Genomic DNA, 6999 nt, shown 5'->3' with positions numbered 1-6999 from the left:
TTTAGAATAAAAAGTAGAGGGGGAGTGTGAATAGGGTTTTGGGATGGGGGATGGGATAGGGTGTGGGGGTGGGTGTGTAGGTCGAGTTGGGGGAGAGGGGGAAGAAGGTGCCCCTCTCCTTCCATTGAAGGGTGCGTACCCACAATTTGGCCCCTTAGGCTCTTTCCTGTTCTGGTTAGGGTTAGGCCGATGGTGAAGGTTAGGGTTTGGGCTGAGGTTAGGGAGAGGGCTGATGCCTGGCACTCCCTCCATACTGACCCTCGAATATCTATGTACACCCTAAAACACAGAGTTTCCGGTAAATATGCCCTAAAACACAGAGTACCGTGTAAATCAGCCCAAAATAGAGAGGGCCCTGAAGATAAGCCCTGTAACGCTGAGTTCACTGTAAATAAACCCTAAAACACAGATCACTGTAAACAAACCCAAAGACACAGAAAACCCTGTAAATAAACCATGAAATATAGAAAACCCTGTGAATAAACTCTAAAAACACAGATCTCACTGTAAATAAACCCTAAACACAGATCTCACTACCGACAAACCCTCAATCAGAGAGCTCCCTGTAAATAAACCCTAACACAAAGCTAGCTGTAAATAAACCCTAAAACACAGTGCCCTCTGTAAACAAGCTCTAAATCAGAGCTCACTGTAAATATTCCCGAAAACACGGAGATCACTGTAAAAAAGAAAGTCAGAACAAAGAGCCGCTCGTAAATTTTCCTAAAACACAGAGTGCCTTGTAAAAAGCCCGAAAACACAGAACCTCCTGTAAATAAAACCTAGAACACAGAACCTTCTGTAAATAAACTATTAAACACAGAAACAAAGTTGCTGGAAAAGCTCAGCAGGTCTGGCAGCATCTGTGGAGGAGTAAAATGAGTTAACTTTTCGAGCCTGGGTACCCTTCCATTCTGAGGAAGGGTTGCTGGACCTGAAAAGTTAACTCGTTTTTCTCCTCCACAGATGCTGCCAGACCTGCTGAGCTTTTCCAGCAACTTTGTTTTTGTTCCTGATTTACAGCATCCACAGTTCTTTTGGTTCTTATTAAACACGGAACCCACATTAGATAAAACCTAAAGCACAGAGCTCAAGTACATAAAGTACATAACCAGAAAGGCACAGCCCCCAGTCAATAAGATTTAGGGCTGAGGCTAGGCTTCATGTTTATGCAAGTGTGAACATTAGGGCTGAGGCTAGGCTTAGGTTTAAAGCTGGTGTTATCTCTGAGGGGAGCGTGGAAGAAAGCAGCTTTGCATTCCCAGAGACAGAGCTGAGGGAGAGCATTTGTGTATTCCATCGGAGGCACGGGAACCATTGTAACCTTAACAGATCAAATTATATGACAGATTAGTTTACAATTAAAGATCATTGTGACTGTGGTCACAAGGTGAAGAGCTGGATGAACGCAGCAGGAAAAGCAGCACCAGAGGAGCAGGAAAGCTGACGTTTCGGGCCGAGAGCCTTCTTCAGAAATGGGGGAGGGGAAGGGGGTTGTGAAATAAATAGGGAGAGAGGAGAGGCCGATAGAAGGCGGATAGAGGAGAAATTAAGTGGGAGGACGGGATAGGTGGGAGGAAGGACAGGTTAGGGAGGCAGGGACCAGCTGGGCTGGTTTTGGAATGCGGTCAGGGGAGGGGAGATTTTGAAGTTTGTCAAGTCCACATTGACACCAGTGGGGTACAGGGTCCCTAACCTGTCATTCCTCCCACCTCAAAACCCAGCCCCATCTCCTACCTACTAACCTCATCCTGCCCCCTTGGCCTGTCCATCCTCCCTGGACTGACCTATCTCCTCCCTAACTCCCACCTGCATTCACCTTTACTGGCTCCATCCCTGCCTCTTTGGCTTGTCTGTCTCCTCTCCAACAATCTTCTCCTCTATCCATTTTCTGTCTGCCTCCCCCCTCTCCCTATTTATTTCAGATCCCCCTCCCCCTACCATTTCTGAAGAAGGGTCTCGCCCAAAACGCCAGCCTTCCTGCTCCTTTGCTGCTGCTTGGCCTGCTGTGTTTATCCAGCTCTACACCTTGTTAACCCTGTAAATATGTTCTCAAGCACAGACACCCCTTTAAATAAATCCTAAGAAGGGTCATTCAGGAAATAAAATGTAAAAGAAACCATAAAAGCCAGAGTCCCTGTAAATAAAGTGTAAAACATAGAGCTCCAAGTAAATAAATCCTGAAACACAGTGCCCCCAGCAAATCCTCCCTTCAACTAAGCCTCCTGCAAATAAACTCGCAGAGGCGACTGCAAACAAACCCCAAAACACAGGACATCCAGTTAATAAAGCCTAAAACAGAAGGCCCACTGTAAATCAACATGAAAAAACACAGCTCCCACTGCAGCACTGCGAATTAGTCGGATTGAGTTAGTACCTCAGTCAGCAAGTCAGTTCTGAGGCAGGGCCTCTTTGTCAAAGAGTCAGATTTGAGGGAGTACCATTGGATGATGGTTATTGCAGCACTGTGAGAGTACTGGAGTGAGAAAGCACCTCACTGTCAGAGGGTCAGTACTGAGGGGGTACCTCACTGTCAGAGAATCAGTACTGAGGGAGTACCTCACTGTCAGACGGTCAGTACTGAGGGAGTACCTCACTGTCAGAGAATCAGTACTGAGGGAGTACCTCACTGTCAGAGGGTCACTACTGAGGGAGAACCTCACTGTCAGAGGGTCAGTACTGAGGGAGAACCTCACTGTCAGAGGGTCAGTACTGAGGGAGCACTTCATTGTCAGAGGGTCAGTACTGATGGAGGACCTCACTGTCAGAGAATCAGTACTGTTGTCATGTTCGTTTTCGGAGACCCTCACGGATTTGTTGCAATAACAAGACACTGACCTGTTTAGAAAAACACGAATCCTTTTATTACCAAGCAAGTACAAGCTGTGGAGAATCACAGTACTTAACCCGGCACAGAGCGCAGAGTCTCGCAGGTAATTCTCCCCGAGCAGCGGACAGTCCCCGCTCTTCATACTTTACAAAATACATGATACATAAAATAATTACACATTTTACAATGACATGATACATAAAACAATTACTACAACAGACAAAGACAGGATACCAAACAATTATTATATCAAGAACATAAAAGACCAGGATATAGTCCCGAAGATAATAAAACGTGAGGCTGGATGAACACAGCACATCTCAGGATGCTGCTGGACTTGCTGTGTTCGTCCAGCCTCGCATTTTATTATCTTGGATTCTCCAGCATCTGCAGTTCCCATTTTCACAGGATATAGTATCGATTGCTCTTGAAGTGGCTGCTGATGGCATGAGGCGATTTCAAGTAGTTATCCGGACAGATTGTTCCAGCCAGCCAGACACACTGGCAACTTGAAATCACAAATTCAGTGCCCTGGCCCCTTTGTCAGCGACAGAAATTGCATGCTTTAGAAGTTTCACAACTTTACAAATGTTCCCCACCGAACCCTATTTGACACAGTTTAATTCTAATTGTATTCAGTCAGGAAGCTTAAGACAGTGTCTGCATACCGATGTGTGGGAAGACAAAGAGTTACAAAGGGCAGGAAGCTTCAGGGCAGTGCCTGCATCCCTGTGCGTAGGCAGATGAAAGACTTTAATTTGTAGAAGTATCGAAATCAATGGGATGTTATACAATAACATCTCATTGTGAGAGTACCTCATCGTCAGAGGGTCAGTACCGTAGACGTGCAGTGTTGTCTGACGGCCAATCGGGTCAGGATTGAGGGCTATTACAGGGACAGGACTGAGGTATTTGAAATAGGGCAATGACTGGTGTGGATCCTTTTTATTTTTTAAAAATTAGACGACACCAGAAAGATTATCAACCCGATGTGATGTGATTGGGCTGACAATCAGTTGATGACAGCAGAAAGGTCAGTGGCCTGATTACCGCGGCCGGGACTTGAGATTTCACTATTGCCGACCTTCTCATTCTTCTCACTCAATTTCACGGAAGAGCTGTTTTGAGAGAGAGTAGGAACTTTCTGAAAGTGATCGCGGGCCCTAGTCAATATGTATCTAACAGAGACGTGGTAAAGCAGAAACTTGTTTGATGTCCCGCCAGCTATTCAAGTCCTGGGAGACGTTTGTTGAGGGCTGATTAATATTATAATTATTCATAGTTTCGGGTGACACGATGGATGGGAAGATATTGTTCTGAATAGATTAGAAAATTAACACATAGTCAGGGATTGACTCTGATGCAGACACAGGTTTGGACACTGTCAGCAACACGAGTTCAAACTGTGAAAAGGCAGTAATGCGTGGAAGGAACATTTTAATTTATAGTCTCCCTTTATTAGTGAAAAGTATGGCAAGATCGCAATTTTATGAATGAATGAATGAAATGCGCTGACAGTAAACAGAGGACCCTAGTGAGTGGCCAGTAAAGTTATGAATGAATGAGAGCGCGATAGTGGTCACATGGAGCGCTGTGGGTGCATCGGGAAAGAGGACCTTTAGTGCAACAGTAAAGAGGCTTATGATATAATGTCACACAAAAACCACACAAAAGGATATTTGAAGGCGATTGGCCCTGTATCACTAAAGACACACCAGCCAGCCTCCGGAAGCCTTGTTGAGTGCTAACCGATATGAGTAAACAGGGCAGACCACAGGATATTCAGGGGCAAAGATTACAAGATTAACAAGTGACCACTTTTCTGAAGAAGGGTCTAGGCCCGAACCGTCAGCTTTCCTGCTGCTTGGCCTGCTGTGTTCATCCGGCTCGACACCTTGTTCTCTCAGACCACGTGAGCGAACGAGTTTGGCGTGTTTGAGTCTGACTGGTAAATATGTGATACACAACCATTTGATGTTACTGACTGCCTGGTGAATTGAAAACTGAAATAACTGCGGATGCTGCAAATCAGGAACAAAAACAAAGTTTCTGGAAAAGCCCAGCAGAACTGAGGGAGGTTCTGTGGAAGGGTCACCGAACCGGAACCGGTTTGCTCTGTTTTTCCGCTGACAAATGCTGCCAGACCTGCTGAGCTTTTGCAGCAACTTTGTATTTGTTTTCTGATTTGCAACATCCGCAGTTCTTTGGGTTTTTACTCAGTGTTTTAGAGTTTATTTACAGGGCGCTCTTTATTTATCGCGAGCTCTGTCTTTTAGGGTTTATTTGTGAAGGGCCCTGTCTTACAGATAGTTTACAGGTCGGCTCAGTATTCGGGTGCATGAAGAGGTGCGCTGTGTTTTCGGCTTTATTCAGCCCTGTCTTTTCCTGTCTACTTCCTGGGGGATGTGTGTTAGAGTTCTTTTTAAAGGGGTCTGAGTATTTGAGTGTACAATTGTAGGGGGCTCTGTGTTTTACAGTGTCCTGTATGTTTTTGACTTAATTTACAGGGTAGATCTGTGCTTTATGGCTTATTTACAGGGGGCTCTGTGTTGCAGTGCTTCGACACTGGCGGGGTGGGTGGGGTCTCTGTTTTAGAGTTTATTTACAATGAGGCCTGTGTTTTCGGGTTATTTACAAAGAGCTCTGTGATTTAAGGTTTACATAGAAAGGCTGTATTCTAAGGTTTATTTACAGAAGGCTCTCTGCTTTAGGGTTTATTTACAGTGAGCAGTGTAGTTTAGGGTTTATTTCCAGTGAGCTCTGGGCTTTAGCATTTATTTACAGGAGGATCTTCATTTCATGGTTTTGTTTCAGTTGGATCTTTGTTTCAGGGTTTTTTTTTAAACAATGAGCTCTGTGTCTTATTTACAGTGCCATCTGCGTTTTTGAGTTTATTTGCAGAGCATTCTGTGTTTTTGAGTTTATTTCCAGGAGGCTCTCTGTTTTAGCGTTTGTTTGCAGGATCCTCTGTGTTTTAAGATTTAATTTACTGTTTATTGGCATGGGTACTCTTTGTTTGAGGTGCTGACTGAGTACTGGCCTTCTGACAATGTGGTACTCATTCAGATCTGACCCTCCAGCAATGAGGTACTGTGTCAGAACTGATCCACTGACAGGAAAGCACTGTCCCCTCAGTTCTGACCCTCTGACAGAGCTGCAATCGTTCAGGACTGAACTTCTGATCATGTTGTACTCCATCAACTCTGAACCCAATGCATTGAGGTACTGACTCAGTATTTACTGTGTGCAACTAATATACTCCGTCAGAACTAACCCTCTAGCAATGTGAGCCTGCTTCAGAACTAACCGTGTAACAATGAGGCACTGACCTCAGCACCAAATCTCTAATTACGTGGCTCTCTTCAGTTTTGAGGCACTCCTTCCGTACTGACCCACGAACAATGCGGCACACACTCAAGAATGATCCTTCAATGAGGTATCACCTTATAACAGATCTACTGACATCAAGGCCCTCTCTTTGGACTGTGTCTGATAATGAGGCACTGACTTGGTTCTGACCCTCTGACAATGAGGCATTCTGTCAAGTCTTACTGCATTAAAATGAGGCACCCTCTGACTGATCTGAAACACCACTTCTTAGACCCTCTAAATGACAATCTTTTAATTCTGACACCATTACAGTGAGGGTCTGCCTTGGTGCTGACACTCTGTCAAAGAGACGTTGCCTCAGAACTGAGCTGCTGACAATTAGCCAGTGCCTTAGGTACTGATGAGTGAATGAAAAGGCCCGCTCTCAGCACTGACACTGCAGCAATGAGGTCTTGCCACAGAACGAACCCACGAAGGGCTCATAATTGAGGGAGTGCCTACTGATTGAAGGGTGCGGATTGAGGTGTTGCAGAACTGTCAGAGGGTCAGAACTGAGGTATTGCATCATTGTCAGATGGTCCATTCTGAGGCAGTGCCTCAGTGTCAGAATTGAGGGTATGCACATGTTTAACTCATCAGGAATGAGCTTTATGCAGCTCTATCAGAGACTCAGCACTGACTGCCTGCCTCATTCTCATAGGATCACCACTGATTTTTTTGAAGCACTGTTAGATCTTCAGTACTGAGTGGGTCAGAACTGAGGGAGTGCATTGCTGTCAGAGGCAGTGCCTCATTATGAAGGTGTCAGAATCTTAAAGCATTAGCATGAACGTCAGAAA

This window comes from Stegostoma tigrinum, unplaced genomic scaffold (genome assembly GCF_030684315.1).
Source record: "Stegostoma tigrinum isolate sSteTig4 unplaced genomic scaffold, sSteTig4.hap1 scaffold_248, whole genome shotgun sequence".
In the NCBI taxonomy this organism is placed as follows: domain Eukaryota; kingdom Metazoa; phylum Chordata; class Chondrichthyes; order Orectolobiformes; family Stegostomatidae; genus Stegostoma; species Stegostoma tigrinum.
This window is presented reverse-complemented; position numbering follows the sequence as displayed.